This window comes from Pleurodeles waltl, chromosome 5 (assembly GCF_031143425.1).
Source record: "Pleurodeles waltl isolate 20211129_DDA chromosome 5, aPleWal1.hap1.20221129, whole genome shotgun sequence".
Taxonomy (NCBI): Eukaryota; Metazoa; Chordata; class Amphibia; order Caudata; family Salamandridae; genus Pleurodeles; species Pleurodeles waltl.
In genome coordinates, this window is record NC_090444.1 from 442,066,334 (window position 1) to 442,091,450 (window position 25,117).

Here is a 25,117-nt window from a genome sequence, read left to right on the forward strand (position 1 = left end):
GCAGGAAAACAGCAAACTAAGAACTGGCACAAAGAAATGTAAAGAAAGGTAAGGACTTGGAAAATGAAAACACAGAAGGAACGCCTTCAAGGGATCGCAGGGAGGGCTGGTGCAGGAATCAAGGAAACAAGGAAACACAGCAGGCAGAAATAGTTAAAGAAAAAAGGAATAGCTGAGGCTCAGGAGTCAAGTAGCACTGCAGGGAGTGTTAGATCAGGAACAAGGATTTGGTAAGGCTCAGAAGACAAGGCAGCACTGTGAGGAATGCTAGTTCAGGAACAAGGATTTGCTTCAGCTCAGGAACAAGGATGGCTACAGCTCAGGGACAGGAACCAGGAATAACTACAGCTTAGGAACAAGAAATAACTACAGCTCAGGAACAAGGATACCTATAGCTCTGAACCTTCAGGAAACAAGGGTTGGGCTCACCGGAAAGCAGCTACAGTGATGAGCACTGGGTTGAAGGGAGCTGAGGTGTAAAAGGGCTGACAGTAATCACATGCATCAGGTGTGAGCAGGTTAGCAACAGTCAGTGACAGGTTTGCTGAATTCTTCCACCCATTCTTGGCCTGCAGGGGTCGATAAGAAGCAGTGAGCAGGAGATTCTTGGTAATGGAGTTCCAAGCATGAGCAGACTAGCTTCCACAAAACCTGGCATGGATTGGGAATGGATGGTAATTTGCAAATAATGTCCAAATGGCTGGAAGTCAGGATATGCATGCAGGGGAAGGTCTAGGAGCTTTTTAGAGCATTGGAAAGTCCCAAATTAGGCCCCTTGGTGATGGGCACAAGAGCGCAGGGAGCCTATTGTGACAATGCCCCTCTACTGTATATCACTGCACTCTGACACTCTACTCTGCAACACTGCGCTCTCTGCCACTGAACTCTATGTCGCTCTACTCTGCACTACTGTACTCTATGCTACTCCACTCTACGCCACTGCCCTCTATGCCACTGTACTCCTCGGCACTATACTGTACTCTGCACTACTCTATGCTACTCTAATCTGCACCCCTCTATGCCTCTGCACTCTATGCCACTCTACTATGTGCCACTCTATTCTGCGCCACTCCACTCCACTGTGCACCACTGCACTCTACTATGTGCCACTCTAACCTATGCCACTGCATTCTATGACGCTGCATTGTGCCCTGCTGAATTCAATGCCACAGCACTCAATACCACTGCACTCAATGCCACTATACTGTGCAACACTATATGCCAGTGCCCTCTACACCAGTCCACTCTACTCTGTGCCACTCCAGTGTATGCCACTCTATGTGCTCCACACTATGCCAGTCCACTCGACAACACTCTACTCCACTCTTCTTCATTCCACTTTGTGACACTCCACGCCATTCTGCTCTATGCCACTGACTTTTAGCCACGCTGAACAGCAGGCATGCTGATGTACAACATTGCTAAAACACATTGGCAAAGCCAATAGCTCTTGCATAGGCTTTGCCAGTACTTATTTTTCTCTATGCAGCAACAACAGTTGAGGCACAGCATTTCTGAGGGAAGGCAAGCAAACAGCTACTGCCAATTATGAGACAGGACCTTGCCAAACAGACTCAGCACAGCAGGTCTTAGACAATGCAACAAAACAACCTGCACACTGCACATTTTGCTCTTTTCATATTTGTGGCTATGGGTGCGGAAAATTTGCCGGAAATGTACCAAATAATGTTTAGTGTCATCTCATAAAAATGTCTCTTGAATTAATCAAACTAAAATAGCAAAGACAAATTTAACCACTGAAGTCAGTTTATATATTAGGCTGTTTACAAACACCAAACAGATGGCTCTGAACTTGAAAGACATAGAATGAGGATAAAATTAGCTAAAGAGGAAAATGTTTTTCCTATGGAATAAGTGCCTCAAAAAAAGTGGCTTATAAAATCTCTCCAGCCAAAGAGGCTGTACATTTACATTGACATCAAAAATCAGGAGACAGATGAGGTGGTACTTCCTGGCGGTGAGCATAATCACATCATGAATGGTGCCAGTAATTGTCCCATCGACCAGGGGTTGGATAGTTTGAGGGGTGCCATCTTGCTACAGATATAATATCAAGCTGCCAAGTTATCCATATTCATGCATGGTGTGGTGATCCAGGTCAGATCTTTTTCTTTGAATTCTGGAACTTGAAGTCCAATTTTACAGTGGAATAAACAAGACTACTAATCCCAGAATTAAAAAACCTGGACTGGAGCAGGACAGGGCCGTATCTGTGATGTCACTGGCGAAATTGGTGTGGTGTCGTGGTGGTCTATGTAAGAGGGTTTTTCCCAGGGACAAGTTGGCTTGATGCATATCTTGAACATGAGGTATTCCATGTAGCTAGTGGGGGTGTCCGTGTAGGTGATGAAGCTGCAGGTATCTTTGAATACGATGGCAACTCCTCCTCTGGGCATATGCTGACCATCTTGACTAAAATTCTTGTAGCCAGTGGGGATTTCTGTAGCGATGTCTGGTGCAGATGTTGAGTTTAGCTATGTTCCTGTGAGAAAAGCAGGTCCAGAGCATTGTTGTGCCATAGGCCCCATATCTCTGTGGTGTGTTTGGTGAACAAGCGGGTGCTGGGCAGCATGCATGTGAATGTGGCATTTTGTTTGGGTGGTGTTTGGTCTGTGTCAGCATGAGTGGGTGACTGGTTTGTGTGAGTCTGAGTGAGTGGGGTGCTGAGAGTGATGAGTGTAGGGTATGGTAGAGTGCCTGAGAACTTGCAGGAGGTGCATGAGAATGCTCCTTCTGTGTTGTGTGATATGGTGATGCAGAAGTTTGTCAAAAATGCAAGTTGTTATTCTGTACTGAAAAGGGTAATATCCTGAAACACATGTATAGAGATACACAGCATATGCTTCACCAACAGTGTGGTCATTACTAAAGACTTTCAACTAAAGTGAGTGTTACCATGCACTGCATTTACCATAATGTACCTGGGCGACTTGTGTGCTGGTGTTCCAGGCAGTGTGCTCCCTTGCCATTTTGTGACTGGCGCTTTGTGGAGCTGTTGTGCTGACCAGCCATGGGATGCACCTGAGCTCCAGGAATGGTAAAGAAACCTGTGAAGACTTAAGCAGCAGTGCCAGTACCACAAATATCTGGAAACGTGTCTAGAGATACACAGCACTGACTGCAACAACAAGCGTGAATACTAAACACATTCAACAAAATTGAGTGTAACCGTGCACTGCATTTACCAGAATGCATCTGGGAGAATTGTATGCTGGAATGCCAGGCAGTGTGCTCCCTCCTTCATTTTATATTGCTTAATTATAACTGGGCATCTCTGTAAATTGGAGATAACTTAATAATATAGATAATTTCTACTGGCACAGATACATGTCCCCATTTAATGTTAAGTGGCTTGACTACAATATAACTGGCGGGTGGCACTCGTTCTGCCACCCCAGCCTGAGCTGGCACACCAAATCTAAATCTAAAGCTATACACTCTTTGTTTAGACCCTTTCCATCCAAACAGCTGGAATAGCGTCTGGTCCACCTGAGTGGTTTTCCTGACTGCAGTGCTGTTGGGAAAACGGTATGAGCGAACAGGAGTTTAATTGGATATCCACCCATTTTTGGCAGATGTCGCATTACCTCACTTCCTTAAATGAGGCTCATAATGTTACATGAGGTATGTGAATGTGGGGCACATGGGCCAAGAGTAAGCACAGGACACTAATGCTAGCATACAGTCATAGAAAATATCCAAAGCCCGGTGGGCGATAGCATTGGGCGCAGACAATGGAAAAGGCTGAGGGTAATCTAAACACACAATTAGCACTTTCAGAGAAATTCTCAAGTCTTGTGTAATGTGGATCTTTCAACCCCAACAAGACCTCCTTAGCAGGTTATAAGAAGTTGATAACTAGCTTTCAGCCATGCTTCTCTCCTCTCCTAAGAAACCCAGAATAAATCATCCTTCTTAAGGCTTCAAATGCTAGGACTGTCATATGTGTATCAGTTGGCTGGGGAGGCAGATCATTATCTCAGAGCAGAATACATGATTGTATCAAATAGAGGCTGTTAATTAATTCTCGTTTTAGCCTCCTCATATCATTAGTGGGAGACAATAGTTTCTTCCTAGGTTGCAGAGGCTGTGCCTTTAAATAATGATCCAATAAAATACTTAATTGGAGGGTTATGGTCACTTTTGACTCTTAAAGTGACAGTCATGTTTATGATCTGTGTAAAAATCCTGGAATTTTCCCAAACATAGAACCACTCCTTCATGTCCAAATAACACATTTATTTCATTTAAAATGTGCAGGCCATGATAGCCCATGATTTCCTATAGCAGCTGTCTTCTGAAGTCAATCAAGGGCTTATTATTCTGGTACAAGGTATGCAGCATCCTAAAAGCGAGCAAACAAATCCTGCTGTGTGCCATTCCTTACTTTTGGTTTGAAATCTCCTCCTATAATAATAATTTTATTGCTTTAGGGAACACCTCTTTCACATCAAAGTAATTATTGCAAAAAATCTCAAAAAGAATATCCTTGAGCTTAAGGTTATTGTTAACCCCTTCAAAAAAGGTGAATGTGAGGATTTGGGGTGTACTATAGGGTGTGGTGGGCTGCCCTACCATGCAGTACACTCACAAATACCGTCTTGGGTCCAGTCAACTCACATTTACTCAACCTTAAGCTCAACCCTGCTAGCTGTGGCTGCAAGCAGTAAGGCTTAGCAAACGAACAATGTGAAAACATTTAACAACACCAAACAGCAGAATAAGAAAGTCGCACGGAAGAGACAAGACTCCAGGTCAGGAAAATAGATTAGATTGTAGGAATCTTTAGCGACCTTGATCTTCAAAATCCACTAGAGATATAGAATTTTAAAGGAATAAATTACGTTAGCATGAACCGCAAACAAGCATTGGTCAACAAAAACTTTAGAAACTTTTGAAAAGTATGGAAAAGTTAGTTCGGCAACTCCAGCCTGAGATGGGCAACCAAGTCCAGCAGGACAGAGATCTAGGAGGCCAGAGAGCATACTTTGGACAGTTATTTGGCCACCAGAGCATTTTAGAACGAGATCCACAATTTACAGGATAACCACCATGGACGATAATGCAGTGGTCCTGATGCTCAGGGATGCAGGCTCAAAGATGCTTAATTCACAAGAAGAGATAGATTTCTGTAGAACAATCTCTCTTTCTTCCCCTAAGAACTAGGCCTGGAAGGTAAGGGCCTGATTTAGGGCCCTACCACGGGAACACCAAACTTGCGGGGAGGATGACAACACCATAGCAGTGACGTTCCCCCCGAACGAATAACAGTGTTCCCGTCAAACTGACCAGCGGGAACTTTGTAATACGGGTTCCCGCCGGGCTGACCGGCAGGAACAGTGTTAGGATATTGGTCAATATCCTAACACTCCAGCACCCTCGGAATGCGCAGTCTGCAAAGCAGACAGTGCGCATTCTGACGGTGCTGGATGGGGGAGCCCAGCAGTTCCTTTCCGACAGCTTTTTCATGGGGGCTCCCCACCATCAAAAGGCTGGCGGAAAGAGGGGTTGTAATCGGGCAGCTGCTATGGCTGGTTGCAAGCCCGACCGCCGTCATGCCGTCGCGAACCATGCTCGCGCTGGGAACAACGGTCTGACCCCTAAAGTTGTAATTTGGCTGTCAGACCACCAAAGCCACTGTGGTTCAACCACCAAAGCCACTTCAGCCCAACAGCCACCACAAGTTTGGTGGTCTCATGACTGCCAAACTCGTAATGAGGCCTTTAGAGTTTTGCAGATAGGTTACTCCATCACAAAGCTGATGGATATCCCATCCACCCTGTCCCAACTGCATTATATGCTATGGCACTTGTAATAAAATGAACACAATATCCGTCACATTTGTGAAGGAGTAGTCATATACCAAACTTTAATAAGCCCCAAGTCATTTAAACAACCTTCCATCCTGTAAGAATGTCAGAAATAAGGTATATCCCTCACTCGGTGTGTGACCTTCTTCCCTAGTTTTCTCACGGAGAATTCAGTAATGAGTAGGCTGTTTCAGGCAGGAAATTTGGAATTAATGAGGAGGACTGATGCCTTACTGTCATTCGTCCTGTGCAAAGAACAATGAGTACCATAGTTAGCGATGCGTTGGATAGGAAGGGGAGCTGCAAGACAGAGAGCGCTTAAGCTTCTAATTTTGGAAGTATTTCTAAGTATTTTCTAAGTATTTGTTCATTTGCACAAAGCTACAACACTATAAAACATTAAATGTGGATGAAGGAAAGAGGGAAAGCCAGCCAGAAAATGTCCTTAGGAAGGCCCCCTATGGTTTTGCCAGGTATAAAGGGAGGAAAGTAAACCAGTATTCAATGGGCCCACTATGTCTCTCTTCAGTGTTGTGACTTCTGCAGGACCCCCTTAATCAGATCCGTGTCATTTTTCCTTACTTCGAGGTACTTCCATAAAGAAATAAGAGAGATAAAACCATGAGACAGTTGAATCCATGGCACAATAGTTGCAAAACTTAATTTAAAAAGTCTTCATTTCAGATTAAATCGTTAGATAAATAATTTGAAAATTCTGATTAAGCACGGTTCAGCACCTAGTTCCTTGCTATAAGGACACCATGTCTCGTTAAAGAATACAATACTATTACTACTACCATCACTAGTACTATTATTAGAAGTAGGTTAATAATAAATAGTATTAATACCAGTAGTAGCAGTAGTGGTAGTTATAGTTGTGCGAGCTTTAACCAGGCGTGATGCCGTACTTCTTAACAGCAAGGAAAGAAGCGCTGAAGTGTGCTTAAACAATAATAATGTTAGCAATAATAATAATAAAAACAACAAAAGCAACCGGAAACCACCAGCACGTGCAGAAAGGATCGGGAAATTAGAATGTGGTTTGTTTGTTTAACGTGTTTCTTGCGGTTTGTCTGGTGAGCGTTCCTGTCATGTGACTCTCTTAAGGCCATCGTGTTGTACATCATAATGACCGTTGCTCTTTGTATTACGAAATAAATGAGTCAGATAGCCAGTGTGGGGGTGACCGTGACCCCGTTCTGTGACTCACAGCCTCCACGTGAGATAATTAGCGCGCGCTGCTTCCTAATGTCTGACGGACTACGTCCACAATCCACATAAAGGACAGCATGTGCGAGAGTAGGTCTAGCAGCGAGTTTTACTTCCGTTCTGCCCCATTTAAGGAAGGTGAAATGTAAAGCCGCCGAGCCCTTTGCAAAGGTGATTGGTGCCGACAGGCTAAATAAAACAAGCACTGGCAAAGCCAATAGGTCTCGCCTTTGCGAGAGGTATTGGCTCTTGCCAATGTCTTTTAGCCATGTTGTAGAGCAGCGTGTCTGTTGTGAAGCATGACTAAAAGTTTTATAAAAGAAAAAAAGCTATACAAAATTATTTGAAAAAACATGCTCTGATGCGGGAAGCTAAAAACAAGCACGTAGAACTTTTTTCATATATAACTTTTAGCCATGCTGCTCTACAACACGGCTAAAAAGACAATGGCAAAGCTAATAGATCTCAGGTAGGCAAGACCTATTGGCTTGTCCAATGCTTTGTTTACAGTTGGAAAACACATTATATCCCACCTGGATACATCTCCTCGATCAGATAAAAAAAATGATGTTTTCAATTCAAATCATCGCCACTATATGTCAACAGCCTCAAAACTGCACGTAGGTGCTGAGGTTTCCATGGTAGCCTAATAAACAACACACGTCTTCTGCTATTAACCTCATTGCCTAACAACATACTTAAATGGCTCGAAAATCAATATGGCGTTCCTTTAAAATCAAATAAGAAGGCAGAGACAGTAATGCATGGACATGCTTCTGATTTTCGGAGTTCCCTTTACGAATGCACATAGTGGACATGGTCAGAATAAATGCTAAACATTCATCTCATCCAGTATTGCAGTAAATCAGCCAGTAAAACTGCAACCTCCTCAGTGCCTCCATGACAGTAGCCTTAGAAAACAATGGAAGATAATAGAGGCTGTTTTCAAAATAAAATATACAGAAGCCAGAAAGTTTTAGGGAAGGGGATGGACTGTGATTTGCATGGGTGCAGCACGCCACTCCTGCTACCTCCCAGAGTCTGAGAACCACAAAAATCATCCAAGGAAAATCCCACAACATCCAATAACACTGGTCGAAAATTAGTTAAAGCTTATGGGAAGGCACCAGCAGGCTGCGGCTTTATCCTTCCCCCCTTTCTTTCTCATCTGGTTTGGCTCACCCTGTGCTAAATCTGTAAATAAAAGCGTGCCGGTGCCCATAGCCCTCATCTTAAACAGGGGGTGCTGCAATTAAATATGCGATCACGGAATACTGAGGAAGCGTAATCCTGAAGCCACCTCGGGCCTCTTTAAATCTATTTACAGCCACTCCCTGCCCCTGCAGCTCACCCTTGCAGCTTTCTGCTTTTTCCATTTTCTCTTCCTCCGTCTTTCCCCTGTGTGTCTTTTGCTCGTAGTAAATGCTTGAGGCAGAAAAATAAGTGCCGGTGCTCAGCACCTGAAACAACAAGCACAAATAAATCACTGGTCTCCCCCTTCCACACCCCTGCTTATGTTACTTAGGTAAGTTGCTCAGAAAGGTATATTTTATATTATTAGACATGATTTTTCTTACATCATGTGCAGGTGCAATTTAGAGCACTGGAATATTGCAACGGACTCAAGGGGGCTTAAAATTTCCCAGAAGCAGCCACTGTCCAAATAGGACATTTTGAAAGGCATTGAATTCGAAGTATTATTGCAAATAGCCAAATGCGCTTCTCATTGGACAACACACATCAAGAGAAATAGAGATTATATTCTCCCTTACAAGTACAGTTACTGTTCATGTGTGAGGCCATTATGTGAGCCATGGTGTGAGGCTTTTAGTAATTAAAGCGCCACAAGTAGCTGGCACTTATGGGCACAGTATGCCATACATTTTTGCTTAAAAGCTGCTAAAGAGGCCGCCAAATCCCCCACTGGGTCTCTGGTGGCTATGAGAGCCCAGCAGCTAGATAAACGTGAGTTTCAGGGCAGGGAAGTGAACTGGAGGGTTGAGATGCAAAAAAATGCTTCTTTCATTACCGATAATGTGGTAGCCAATTTAGAATACAATGGTTAAAATGCTTCAAAACTGTTTAACTTGTTTTGTGATTTTGCTTATCTACATTCCGATACAAAGGATCCGTGCTGTTTTAAGAGGGGTGCTGCTTGCTAGATTCTGGCTGTGTGTATGTGGAGTGAGAGGCACAACTAAACAACTAACAGTGACCAGTGGATGGGGAGAAGAAACAGACACAGGGCTGGGTGAAAGGAGATGAAACAAGGACGTGCATGGTTGGGGGCATGAAACTGGGCTGAGGAGGTGAAATAACAGACAGGGTAAGTGGGTTGTGAGGTAACAGAAGCAACATTGATGGGGATGTATCAGACAGCCTGATAACACAAGCACTGATATGGACTGCTTGAAAAAAAAACAAATCCTACCAAAAATTGAAGCAGTGGAAGGACGCAAGTAATTAGTTCTTGCTTCAGCGGAGGGCCAAACCAGAGAGATAACACGATGCATGTATGCCCTGACGAATCGAAAAAAAAGCAGGTGAGAGTCACAATGAAGCTAACCAATGATGAGCTATGGGTGGGCTGAAGCCCACTATATTGTAAACAAAATGGCTATGCAATACCTAAAAAAGTGTACAGAGGCAAGGACCAATAAAATCTTTAAATTAAAGGGGATACATGTAGAGCAAATTAGAAGGATGGCTGTCAAAAGTCTCTCATCTTCCTAAAATGTCACATTTTTCTAAAGTAAGGGCCCTGCTTGAGAAAGGTGGAAATCTGTTGCTAGAGCTTATCTCCTACGTTTGGAGCATATTTTTTTGTAAATTCCCAACGCATTACAAGTGTCGTTCTGGAAATCTTCAACACTTGTACCTTTCCAGGAGTACTCCAACTTTTCAGAATGTACTTGTGCAGATTTTTCACTAAATAGAACTCGGCATGAGTAAACCACTCAGCTGTGGGCCTTGGCACATTGCATTTATTTCCTCCGATAATGTTTTCCCCTTTGGAGAAGCCCCATCCACTGCAACCTCATCAAAAATGGACAATTACTCCGTCAAAAAGATTTGTAAAAGCCCACATCCCTGCACGTTTGTGGGTGTTCAATGCATATTGAGTAACCACCACCAAACTTACTTTTTACCCCAGGAAAATCCCTTTTCCTGTCCCCAAACATACTAGCTATGGCAGACTTTTTGGTACACTGAGTGTAGTTTTGGCTTCAAAAATGCAACTAATTTGTATTCAGTGAAACAGGATGTTCAACTTTGAATCAGCTTCTTCTGCTCCCGAGTTACACTTAAGTGCACAAAACCTTTCTGAGAGGAACCCAAAGTCGGGAGTTTCTAGGACATGTTCTGGGAACTCCTAGCTTTGGGTACCACACAGAAAGGTTCATGGCTGCAGATTTTTGTCATTTTGTCAGTTTGGGCGTGCGTTACAGATTTTCCTTCCCTTGAGGTTGGTGTCTCCTAGCTACGGATGTTTTCAAATTAGATGGACAGGAATCAACCATGGGAAATACTACACTACAGTCCTGATTACTTATCACCAGTATTACTTTAATTCCAGTTTTTCGCCGTCTTATTCCTTACTCTAAGCAAAATTCTGATGAGGAAAACTTACAAGGAGTGAATGTCCCAATTACGTAACATTAACCTTCATTGCATCAAGCCCAAGACTTCCTTATGATAAACTTCATGGAACATAAGAATTGTAATGAGTAAAAGGGACAAGGTGGTAAGTGTGGTGGCTCAGTGGACTGATACTTTCTTGGCAGAAATCTTAGTTTGACAGGTAGTTGCAGGTTCAAATCCCGGATGATGTCCAATTTGCCTGTCACCCTTTTCAGGTTAATAAAATGAGTGGCACTGAGTTGAATGAAAGTAAACATTATTAATCTATCAATAGTGCCAAGAGCCCCCCCTTGAGGATGAACCTCTGTTCTACAAGTATGCATGTTAACGATCTGCACTGCAGGTAGCAAACCTTCCCCCAGTTTCCAGTTCTGCAACTTTTCTAGCACTGGATGTTTATCACTGACCGCTCCTCTTGCCTCTTTAAATGCTTCATGTGCTGGACCAATAACACAGAAGGAAAGTAATCGATTTTTGCAAAACGGTGATAGGAGCACTTGGTGACGTCTTTTTAGTTGGGACCATGTCAAGTAACACATAAATCAAGCAAGTATGTCCTAATTTGCCCGTTCAATTACCTGTAAAGCCTTTATGCAGTGGAGCACAGAGTTCAGTGAGTGAAAGCTCCCGATGGGCACTTAGTCTTTCTCCTGGTGGGCCATGAGATAAGGCTTCTGGGGCTGCTTGTCTGCAGAGCTCAGGCTGCTGTAATCAAGATATTAAGCTGGTGGATGGTACAGTGCACAGAGTGCTGTTCATGTATATAGAGAGACGACCTCTGGCAGGTACAGAAGTAAAGACGCTGATTGCCACAAGGCTCATTTGTTGGTGGGCAAAAGATTTCAAGCTGCAAAGCCACATGACTTAGTCTGCTCTTGAATCAAACTATTAAACTAAGTGCAGTGGATGGCTGCAAGAGTGCAAGGTTCCGGAAGCTTGCAATCACACTCTGCTCGGACATCTGGGGCACACAATGTCCCTCCAGCCTGGGCACCAAGCTCAGGATGGTGGGTACAGCTGTCAAGCTACTGAGGATAGAGTTCAATGCATTGTTGGTATAACTAAGTCAATTTTTAGGCGCAAATGGTTTGCCTTTCATAATTTGCAAATTCCTTTCAGGAATTTGCAAATTAGATCAGCAAAAACAAGGGTGCTGAGGGCCTAAGACCCCCTTTGATGCACCCCTCCAAAAAGATAGTGCCCATGTAAAGTGCACAAATGCTACATGGCACTTTAAAAAATGCATTTTTAATGCACATGGTTACCACCAACTTGGAGTCGGTGGTAATTCAGTTTCCTAAATGCCCAGTTGGCATTTATGAAATGCTTGATACATGTGCATAGGAAATCGCATATAGGAATTCCCTATTTGCGATTTCCTATTGATTCCCTATTCGGAGTGGCAATTTTAGGGAATCGCAAAAAATTGTGATTCCCCAAAATTGGACTGCGATGCCTTTCATACATTGTGAAAGGTTATTTTGCATTCGCAAACGGTGGAATCTTGCAATTCACACCGTTTACTAATGCAAAATGTTTTGCTACACCTGGCCCTTAGTTCTTAAATAAAGAATTTCATCCCCAGCATCCCACATCACGCCTTCTGTGGATTAAAGTGTTATGGTCTCCCTTCTCTCATATAGGATGCACCCTAGATCTGATAAAAGAAACTGCCGTTCACAGCCATCCGGTTCCATTATCAAGCATATTTATTTCAACTCAGCTACCATTTTGAAATCTGAAGTCTCGAAGCAAGGTTTTCTTCACCAAGTTCTTTCCATGGCTGCTTAATTTTCTGATCTTTGTTAGCCGATCTGCACCTTTGCGAAAGTGGTGCTTGAGTCTGCCCGTCTTAATCTAGAGAATCACCTTGAAAGAGGCTTGTAATATCATTATCTGAGTGGTCTTCACTATTTATTTATGGCCTGTGCCTTCGCCCTTTCCCCGGTATTTTATTGTTGTGTCACAGCCGTTCGATCAAAACTGCATGACTACCAGAAGGGTCAATTTATACTTGGTTTGCTTCTGTATCAGTTGTGCTATTTCTCAGAAGTTCCTGATAGTCCTGAAAGTCATTAACTCCTTTCTGGCCTATTCTATGAGCCCCTTTAGTGGAGGGTGTCTCATTGTTGCTTTTGCTAACAACTGCATGAAAGTTTATGAACACAAACTATTATATTATATCTGTCTCTTCTTTAAAATGATTATTAATGTGAATATTGACCCTGTGAAATCTATTTTCTAGATTTTCGCATTTTAGTGTTAACCATTTGATTTGGGATTCCATGTGGAAAAATCGTGGTAGTTGTCAACCGATCTGTTTCAAAGAACATTATAGTTTGCATGTCCTTGCATTATAGGTGCTAGTCAAATATCCGGATGTCTGCTTTAATGTCCATTTCGTCTCTGCACAGTTCGGTTCTCTGACACAACTTACTCTCTGTGATTGACTTGTCTATGTCAGCCTTAAGATCTGCAAAGGAGGGTTTGAAATATTTTTTTGAGAAGGAACCTTTACTCCCATATTGCGTTTGAGGTGGCCTTGTTGGCGCATCTGACCTTGGTAAGTGAACTTACAATGGGACGCAAATAGGTAGATGGATCTTTTGGATCACAATTAAGATGTTCCAACCATAGGACCAATATAGACAAATCAATAATCAATGACAATCAGTAACATTAATAATCAATAATCAGTAGGAGTCAGTAATTGTCACACACTCCATGACCTCTCAATTATGAATAACCACACCTTTATGTAAAAGTTAGAATATATATTTCCCTATATTAACAATGCTAAAGTCACATAAGTCAATCTCAATATCAAATGATAAACTTACAAGAACAGCACTATCTGGCCATACCTGTGAAAGAAGCGCAATCGAATCAAAGCTTGTACTATTGCACATTCTAGAGTCACGGTGCAAATCAACAGCAAGAACAGTTGTTCAAATGTTATCACATACATTTAGTTTCAACAAAATAAAGAATCAAACATTATTCAAAAGATGATTTTATGAGTGAAACTTCTATCTAACCCCAGATTAGAATTGGCATGTTGGGATTCATGCAAAATAATCTAGACACATACATTTGGAAAACATCTAGCTATGGCTGTACAAAAATAATGCAGTTGGTACCTAGAAAGAAAAGGCAAATAGTCATAGCAAACACATGCGTAACAAATACACCTCTCCTCTATTGGATCAGCAAACTAAGATAGTCTTCGTCATCAGGACATCAGTTCGATCAGCAAGGCATCAGGATTCAGCATCAAAGTTCAGAAAACGCAAAGTCTTTAAGCATTAAAGCTAAGCGCGTCTTCTCAGACAGAAAATGGGCATGAATGAGGTGTCTTCTCTCTGTGCAGTCTGGCTAAGTTAGATTCCCTAAAACTACTTCCCAATTCCCTATTGGTCAATGGATCATATGTTTTTACTTTATCCAATAATATTATTAGTTCAGATCTGCAGTTTCTGCTAGTTCACGGTTCACATGTCGAGGATTTGTCCTTTTAGTAGTGCCCTCATCAACCGGCTTGTCAGGTGACAATATTGTTGCAGCTCATCTTCAGTCAGTGTCTCTATTGTTTTCTCCTGAGAAAGTCAGTCTAATACATGTTACAATTACAATGTTGCATCTAACAGGAACAGCATCATCTAGTAAGCTATTCTCACTGAAGACTTTAGTCACAAGCACATTAGGTCAGCACAATGGAAAATCACAAGTTAGCTCTTTACACAGGCATTTTATTAAACGTTTAGAAATACAGCTTGACATGAGACTGTGTAACTTTACTAGGCCAAGACCTCTGCTAAGTTAAGGCCTACAGTTAATAAAGCTAATACATAATGCATAACCCTAAGTATGGTATATTACTACATTTTCAAACATAAGCTCATCATTTTCATTTAATAAAGCATTAATAAGTATACTTTGTGAACATTGACAGCTACTTCACGGGGGCACATTTTCAAATGCGTGCAGTATTTTTTCTCTAGATTATTCAATTTTCTACATAAATCCATTACTCGAATACATGAATATTCATTAATACGTTTATTAAAACTCCTGCTCTAACAGCATCTGTGTTTAGTTCAGGTAAATGATGCAGATATTCGGTAATGATGTGCTGTACAGCATTTTGCTGCTGGTGCAACATTTCAGAGAGTCGATCTTCATTTAGCATAAGGCCCCAGTTGAGTCCCAACCTTTTCTAATCTCACAATATATTACAGCCCCTGCTGCCAGGCAATACTGAGAAATGTCACAGGGGCGTCCTAGTGCCTTGAGGTTCTGTACCAGCTCCCCCACGCAGTCTCTGGCCTAGCTGCCAGCGCCCTGCCACCTCTGACCCGCTCGCTTCACTCCTGCTTGTGTTTTCCGTTTACTGTCTGCCTCTTTTGCCCTCACTGTTTGCCTGCTTATCTCTATTCCCCCCTCCTATTGCCAGTCTCTTTGTAGCTTCAGCCCTATGTTTAGCAGTCTATTAGTGCCCTCACTGTTTTTCTGCTTGTCTGTTTCCCCCCTCTTTTTTATATCCAGTCACTTTGTCGCCTCTTAGAGCTCTGTTTAGCACCATATTTCGTTTTGTTCTGTGCTTTTCCGTTCAATCGCGCTCACTCATCCTTCGCCTTTTCCTGCTGCTCCCTTCCTGCCCGCTCTTGCCGTCCTTGGCCCCAACCACTGCCATCCGCCATCTGCCTCTTGCCTGAACCGTGCCCTACAGCCGTTACTGTGGCCTTCCCTGCTACTCCACAGAGGAGCCCAGACCCCTGAACCAGGGGTGCCACAGCAGCAACTGCTGCACCTCCTCCCCTTGACCAAACAAGGGACACTTCACCTGCCGATGCTGCTGGTTCTCCTGCAACACGGAGACTTCAGGCTCTATAGGACCCCACTCTACACTCGCCAGAAAGACTACAAACAACCTGGAACCACTGCATTGCATCCTACTCAATGCCTGATCCCTTTGCAAACACACCATGCATGTTTTGGACACCATCACTTCCCTCTCCTCAGATGTTGCCTTTATCATTACAACCTGGCTAAACCCCTTTTTGAACCCTGATATTGCCACTGCAACACCCAACAGCTACAAGATTATGCACAGAGACCACACCAACAAACACGGCGGAGGCATCACCATCATATTCAATAACATCATTTGATGCATACCCACCAACGGCGACACCGCACTCCTCATGAAACACCCTAATTTCCAGCTACAAACTGATTCCAAGACAACAGTAAGAGGCACCCTCGTATACAGACCCCCAGCACCTCGACCAGCCTTCTGCAATGCCATTCCCAACATCATTGGACCACTAGCCATCGATCTCAGCCACTACACCCTACTCGTTGACCTCAATTTCTACATCGAAGACCCCAACAATGCCAATTCGACCACTCTCCTCAAGAACATGAGCAACAAAGTCCTCACCCAACTGGTCATCATATCCACACAAAACCGAACACACAGTCGACCCCGTCATCACCTCCAGTGACAGAGTCAGATTCAGCCACATCACAGAACTCTTCTGGACTGACCACAGCAACGTCCACTTCATCATCGTGGGTGCCCAACACACCTCCACAAAGAACTACAGAACCGACTACTGCAGTTGGAGCAAAGGAACACATAGTCAGTGGACACAGGCCTTCAGCTCATCACAACCCAAGGCCTCATCCGACCGCGACCAGCACATCCATAACTTCTCCACCTGGATCATCAAGTGTGCCAACATAGTTGCCCCGTTCAAACCAGCCAGAACCAACAAAACTTCAGCAAAAGCCAGCTGCTACACCCTGGAGCTCAAAGCCATTGAGCGCAGCTGTTACAGACTCAAGAAACAATGGTGATCCAACAGAAATCCCTCTGATAGAACTGCCCACAAAGCAGCCCTCAACAACTACCACTGACAAATCAAGGAAGCCAAGAGAGTGGGCATCAGGTCCCCCATCATCTCAGCAACGAACTGCACGAAATACCTTTTCATAATAGTCAAATAATAGTCCACCCTGACAGCCACAGAGAACACCATCCACAGTTGCCAAGAACTCTACAGCACCCGCTCAGACTACTTCCACAGAAAAATCGCCTCCATTTACAACAATTTTGAGCCTCAACCCACGATCTCCAACCTCAGCTCTCTCGATCCCCAGCGCACACCGACAGAACAATCACAGCATGGTCACTGCTCACTACTTAATCCACCTCTGCTATCATGTCAATCATCCACTCCGGGGCACCCACCGACCCATGCCCCCACCACCTGTTCAACCTCAGAACCAACTTCATCAGCATGGCTCTCACCAACATCCTCAACACCTCCATCACCTCAGCAGTTTTTCTGAACAAATGGAAACATGCGGAAATAAAACCCCTCCTAAAAAAAGCATCCGCCGACCCCAACAAACTCAAAAATTACCAACCCATCTCTCTACTCCCCTAACCTGCCAAAGTTCTCGAGAAGTCCATCAATTAGCAGCTCACCAGTTACCTGGAAGAAAACATCTTACTGGACATCTTAAAACCAGGCTTCCTTTCCAACCACAGCACTGAGACCGCACTCATTGCTGCCATAGTAGATAAAGTTACAGTCTCAACATAGCTGTTCACTATGTGAGAGAACTAAAGGAGTACGTTTGAAAATTGCCTAAAATATTATTTGTTTGCACTCATGGGGCACACCTGTGTTAGATGACTTCTGAGGTATGTAGTAATGTGTGTACAGTCACTGTTCCTCAATCACCCATCAATCTTCATAAGCTATGAATGGAGTATGAGGTCACTCAAACTTTAAATGGCTTTAGGGAGTTGACTGCAGAGTTCGTGATTAAGAGTTCACTATCATAACATCCTGTTACAGTGTCATGGATCAAGATGTGTTGGGACACTTCTAAATATGTATCATTATCTTACTTTTAGGACGTCCAATGATACTTTGTGGCTGGAGGACTGGAAAGCTTCAGGTTGCTGTCTGATTTTCTGGGCTGGTGTGCATTGAGGACCAAGAGTACTTTAGCTAGAGGAATTAGACATTCTGTTGGATCTACGAGACTATGAGTGATCTGCATTTCTGGTGTGTCACACTAGTGGTCTGGGAACTTCCAGTGTGAGTTTTTGAAGGTGGAACTTGCACCAATGTCACAAATGGCCTAATTTCTAGTGCTCCAGTATTTTGCAGATGTAACACCACACCTGGTAATTACCAATACCTCAGGGACCATTATTGTGCAGGTGCTGTATTACCTTCCTGTTACCAGTTCCAGATAGCGATATTGGGGATGACACAGTAGCAATAGCATAGTGTCTTCTATCCAAAGTTGCAGAACCTGAAATCTTGCAGAGGATAGCACATATAATTTCCAGGGGGGGGGGATTGATCAATGTGAAATTTGCGCACATTTTACAATCCTAGTTGAAGTACAAACCAGTGGCAGCTGGTGACATTTGAAAGTGGTGGGGTGTAAATGTTGGGTATGACTTTTATGTAGTGAGTGAGGTGATCAAGCCTAATGGCCAAATGTGGGGTCCAAGGCGAGTCCTCCTCCCATGAAAAAACTTGAAGAAAGATTGACAAATGGTGAATTGGAAACCACATGAATTTAGTGGGAAAGCAAGGTTTATAAAACAGTGGGAACGCATATTCTTGAAATACCAAACACATTAAAAACTGCCCCATATCTTACTACATTAATACATTCAACAGAGAATTTAATGTGCAAATTGTAGAGCACAACAACTTCAGGCCCTTTAAAGTGAGTGCTTGCCCAGTGTCTTGCACTGCATGCAGCATCAACTTTGGTAGAAAATACTCTAACTAGGCAGCAGGAAGCACCCACAGCTGCTGGCTGCAATCAAACATACATAAATATGTGCAGACACATCTTTAAGCGGGATGAAAAAGACAGGGTCTCCCTAAAATAAAACATGTAAAATAAATTTCTGTGATTCCAATAGGGTGCCACACGGCCTGTATTTTGGTTTTTCGCTGAGATGTTATTGCATCCCGAAATATAACACAACTGACATACACCTAAAACCTGTCAGTACTATTGGCTTTGTCAGTGGCTGTTAGCTGTTTAAGATAAATGAGTAACAACAATGGTTACTTATAAATAATTAACATTAGAAATGTTTCAATTTTGCAATTGTGAGACTGTGAATGAAATATTATAGAGGCCTATGGAAGGAGTATGGCCTTCAGTTAGATGTGCTTTACGTTGGATATGTATGCCCCTTTTCTCTTCACATCTCATCCATCTGCACATTTTCAACCTCCTCTCTTTACCCTTCAGCTCCCTCTTTTCCCTCTACCCTGAATGTACTCCCTCGCATCTCCCTCATTTTACCACCCTAAACATACACTGCACTCATTCACATTTTAGCACTTTATTTCATTTTGCTTTTGCCTTCTAAATATTTTGACCTCCAGGCACCCCTTTGCACACATTTACACTGAATTTCATTTGCACCTGGAATACATGACCATTATTCTGTGTGCTCTGCAAAGAGACCAACCCACTGTCAGGCACTTTGCTTTACCTTAAGCCTCTGGACCAGCACTCTCAATCAAAGCCCCTCATAACGCCTGGCACGAGTCAAAGTATGCACCATGCAAGAGTAACAGAAACACAGCATGATGAAATAGCGAATTCTCTTGGGGAATGAAACATCAAGTAAAATGTGAAATAAGAGGAACTAAATGGCTGACACACATTACACACATTTTAACATTCATTGTTCGCATAGGAATCCATGTTTGTGGCATTTATTATTAAGAGCATGAATATAGGGCCAGTTTTAATGCCATACAGCAGATGACTGCCTTTACTGTAAGCACGTATCTCTCCCCTTGCGCTTGTATTGGATATCTGGATACATTTCGCAAGGGAGCAAGAACACTGCTCGTCTTTTGGAAACGTTTCAGGAGGAACAAATATAGCATCTCCACTTCTAAAGGAGCCAGTGATCTGCAGCCAGGGCTTCGCGTGCCACATGGGGGAGGTTACTGTTACTGAAGACAAGGGACTTGGGGCCAGATGTAGGTACATTCTGAATTGCGACCCGCAAATTGCGGGTCTGACGCCCAAAATCATGACCCAAAAAAGCGTAACTGGCCTATAGTGGATGCTGCCATTGACCACAATGAAAATGAAGGGCTTAAGAACAGTCAGCCCTGAGTTGTGCGTCACAGTGTAGAAAGTTGATTTACTGCCTGGCTTCCGTCTCGTGCTTCAAAGAGAGGCGAGGCAGGCAGCCTGGGACAGACAGCCCAGACTTAAATGCTTCGATTTGTTTAGAGATACTAATGTATCTCTAAACAAATTGATCTATTTAATTAATTTTTATGAATGTGTAGGAATTTCAGAGGGGTGCAGCTCCTCGCCCCTAAAAGAGAAACCTCCCCTGGTACAATTCTCATTTATGTCACTGTCAGGATTAAGGGAGCGCTTGTAATGGAACTTTGTAGGAGAATTTATTGTCGGTCTTGAAGCACAGACAATTGTTATTTATTTGCAATGTCTCTAATCCAAAATTTTAGTGACCCCCAAGGATGGCCTGTGGCACTTTGAGAGCCAAATAACTTCAACATCAGACATCATAGTCCACTGCATGTTAATCAGACACATTCCATAGCAGACATATTTTTTCTGATAGCCTCCCCAAACTATCAGAGGTAGCCCTAATATATGTTTATTTTTCAGTACTGTAAAATATATGTTTGAGGCAAAGAACTGTCTCTTTGGCACTGCTGAAGCCTAGGACAACTTAACATTCAAGTTGGCTGGATTCAGGACTCCATCTTGAAAAAGCAGCACACTCTCCTAGAAATAACAATAAATAACAGAGCATGTTTGCATTCCTTAACACACATTTCCAGAAACGTGCCCCATTTAAAATAAATGGGCAAAACGGCTCCCCCCCCAAGCCTCTCTTCATTCAACAGAGTCATTTTAACAAAAATGTCAAATCAGCTCTACGAAAATCTAAAGCTATGACACTTCCACAAATATCAGCTTCCACAAACCGGTAATGATTCAAATCTGAATTACATGTAACAACACCAACAGACTTGCCTTTAGCAAGAGACTCATAACTCACACACCAAACAGCACCAAAACGAGGATGGCATGCAATTATATTTAAATATATCCACTTTAAAGGACATCAGAACCCTCAAAAGAGGCTTGGACTTACTTGATCAAGAGGCTGTAGGACAATTCTTTGAAACTCAACCCTCAGTAAACTGAATTCATACTAATATCGCACAAATCAAACGGAAAGATTGACGGAGTCTTAATTGCTATGCTGAAAGGCTATGGATGCCCATCTTCTCCCACCACAAATGTCAAATCATTTGGCTTCTGTAATCGATAGCGGCCTGTCTCTCAAATATCTAATTAGCAAACAGGCACACATTACAAACTTTATTCTGCAGCAACTAAAAATAATATAATACTTACTTTCCAATGATCAACTAAAGACTGCTGATCATGCTCTTGTCATCTCCAGCCTGGACACAGGCAATGCCATCCTTACTGAGCTTCAGACCAACACACTTCTACCTCCAAAGCAGTCATGCATTCCACAGTAAGAACGATCACTGAGAAATCAAAATATGACCACATTTCCCCAATCTTGAAGGATCTTCACCTGCTTCCCCTAGAAGCTCGATTCAAAATCAATCTGTAGTTTAACATACAAGGCACTTTACCTAGGCATGCCCAGCTACCTATCATATCTTCTGAAAATCTCTGGTGGCATTACAGAATAAAACAGCAAGGGTTCTCCCACTCTGGAATCTTCTGAATTCTGAATGTCCTTCTCCAGATTTCCACCCACAGTTTGGAACACCCTCCCAGGCTGTTTAAGAACACCATCTCGTATTGTTTTCTTCCTCAAAAAACTTCACACCTACCTATTCACAAGATATTTTGAACTTTCAAGGAAAGTCACTCCACTTTAGGGAACCAAGATCTCAAAAGACTCTCATGTAAGTTAGAACTCACTAAATTGGCAAGCTTCAAATGAGTAGTGGGCCACACTTGCAAATGGTATATTAACGATTCTCCAGACATTCCCTTATCTGAACCTCCCACTTACATCAGCCCTCCCTTGGGATCTCCATTTGGTCAGTTTTCGGATGTAGTTGTTATAAGCTTATTGTATATAAGCAGCTGTTACATGTAAAACACTCTAATGCCAACTGGTGTGGCGGTGTTATAGAAAAAAAGAATGTAAGTAAGCAAGTAAATATATAAATGCAACTATCAGAGCCAAAGATGCTTACTCATTTGATGAACCAGTGGCCAGTCAATCATGTGAAATATCGCCCTCCCCTTCTTCAAATGATATGATACTTTTACTTTAAACCATCAAACAGCTCAGTGGAGCTGCACTTTGAATGTTCAGCAATGGAAACTCCAAGCTCTCCCATAACCCTCTGCAGCCACTGTAGACTATATATGTAGACAATGAAGCTTGTATTCACCTTTACATCTGTTTATTGTGTTCAGTACTGAATATCATTGAAAGTAAATTCCTTCGGCTCGGAGACAGTCCAGATTGCAGTGTGCATGACATATGCATTGTGTGCATCCTCTGAGTATTTCATTCCAGCCTTCAGGGCTCTGCACTGTGTCCCCATACAAGAAGGATCCCACTCCAAACGTATGCGCATTGTTCACAACATGACTGAGCACCTATTACATTCCTTACTGTCTCGGTTGTGTTTTTTGCTCATAATCCAATGTCAGTGGGGCTACGGCAGTGGAGTTATGAAGTGGCTCAGCCAAGCCACAGGAAAGCCCCATCCACCAAGACAAAACAGGCCCTGAACACGCTCATAAACACCCTTGGCTCTCTTGTCCCCACACGGCATAAAAATATACTCACTATCTATGGAGCAGAACTCCACTACACACTACTAAGAAACACTGTGTTCTCAGCCTGTCTTTGGAAGATGTTACCTGGGGTGGACTTACAGAGCCAGTAAAATGGGGCTTCTACTGGGAAATGTCAAGTGGTGCTCACAAACACTAGACCACAAGACACCAGTCAAAACAGTCTGCAGAGACGCCTAGTGTTGTGAGATATTGTTTAAAGACAAACCTAAACCAAGATGGTGTTAGAGATTTTTCTAAATGTGCAATTTTTGGTGACAAGTTCTTTTTTAATACTAATGATTTCTATAATTAATATAAGAGTAAGCAATGCATTATAAATGTGGCTCTTGAAACAATTTTATTTAGACACTTAGAAATGTGTTTATTAATGTGGTTTAGCTATGCCAAATTTTTGTAGAGATTCCATTTGATGAAAATGGATGCTTTTTTGGTGTTCTGTTCATGTTGCTCCTGCTCATTACCCCTCCCAATCAATGTCCCCTGTGTGTGTTCTCTCCTTAGTTTTTGTGGAGCATAGAGTTATATTCCTTAGAGGGCATGTATTGTGAATTACACTATCTTGGTATTCCTAATGTAAGGTTCTGAAGCACACATCCCTTAAAAGTTCGGATACAGGTTTTCTAGCACACTGGTGTATGAGTCTTTATTTGAAAACTATTCATATTGTGTCATACACCTTCGGACTGGGCTATTGTTGTGGCAGCTAATGGAAGGTTTTCTTTACCTTAGAAATGGGTTGGTGTTATAATTATTTCTGTTGCAATCATCATTCTGATTTTTCCAATATGTGGTATCACTAGTCATGCTATGCTGAATTTGTAGTTTTTTCTATGCGCTATGTATAAAAACAATGGTTTTGGGAGTGAGCAAGAGTCCTTTTGTTTTCCTGACAGGACTCTCTCTCTCCGACTATTTAGAACTTGGATGACTTTTCTATTCTTTCTGAGAATTTGTCTATTGCTCTTTTGATTTTTGTTGTTTGTTGGGACTTACAATATTTCTGATTTGTGACTATGTACTCTGTTTTTGAGCCTTTGTGGATATATTTTGCATTTCTCTATAATGCCTATTTTGACATTTTGTAATAAACCTTTCCACTTTTCATTCATTTATAACTGTTATTTCAGCGGTCCCAGTCACTAAGGGCCAGATGTAGTAACCGTTTTGCATGGCGCAAACTGCAAAAAATCGCAGTTTGCGCCATGCAAAACGGCCATCGCGATGCACATTCCCATTTTGCGAGTCGGTACTGACTCGCAAAAGGGGAATGCGACTTTCAAATAGGAAGGGGTGCTGCCTTCCTATTTGCGACTCGCACCACAATTCGCAGTTAGCATCCACTTGATGTGTGTGCTAACTCATTCGCAAAAGGGAAGGGGTCCCCATGGGACCCCTTTCCCTTTGTGAATGTCGTAATAAATGTTTTTTCAGAGCAGGCAGTGGTCCAATGGACCACTGCCTGCTCTGAAAAAACGAAACCAAATGGTTTCATTTTTTTTTTGTATTGCAACTCGTTTTCCTTTAAGGAAAACGGGCTGCAATACAAAAATAAAAAACTGCTTTATTGAAAAAGCAGTCACAGACATGGAGGTCTGCTGTCTCCAGCAGGCCACCATCCCTGTGTGTGCAGGGAATGGCAAGGGAGTCGCAAATTGCGACCCACCTCATTAATATTAATGAGGTGGGTCTTTGCGACCCCTTTGAGATTCGCAGAAGGTGTCTGAGACACCATTCTGCATACGATTTTGCGAATCGGAAATTGCGAGTCGCACCGACTCACAATTTCCGATTCGCGAAATCGATTTTTGCTACATCTGGCCCTAATTTCTTACTCTGCTAAGTTGATTTGTAAGCCTAATGCCAAGGAGGGTGGCAAAGGTACAGGAGCCGAGCTGCTGAAGGTAAACTTTGGGGTGATTAAAATATTTGGGTACAGTACAGTATTGGGGTTCGGCTCCATTAGTTGTATCCCTGCTGCATGACTGTCTGCTCTCCCATACCCAAATGGCAGCATTCCCTTTTGGATCGATTTAGGAAGAGTAATTTGGGAAGCCACTATATAAAGCATGTAATTGATGAATGCCTGAGCTTGTCTCCATTATAATCTATGCCCATCACATTGCATTCCCTTTTTACTTTCTTTGTTATTATTTTCTGTCTAACATTTAGTGCAGTCAATTGTGCTATGCTTTCTATAGTTTTCGGAGAGGTTTTTTTCTAGTTTTTTTAGTTATTTTTATATATTTAACTGATTTTCACATTTTGTATTTTGGAAGCTTGTTTTTCTTTTTGGCATCTAACTCTTAGTCACGCTATTACTTATCCCTGGCTTTAAGGAGATGGTAGGAAGGTGTCTGGGAAGGGTAACCTAAATCTTCACCTAGAGACTGATATCAGGGCAATTACTGATGCGACAGTGTGTCAGCACCGGAATTACCCCCTAAGGTCTTCCTGAAATGGCAGCCAACAGGAAGCCTTATATCAGCCATCGCAAGCCTGCTAGTCATCCACCGAATGAT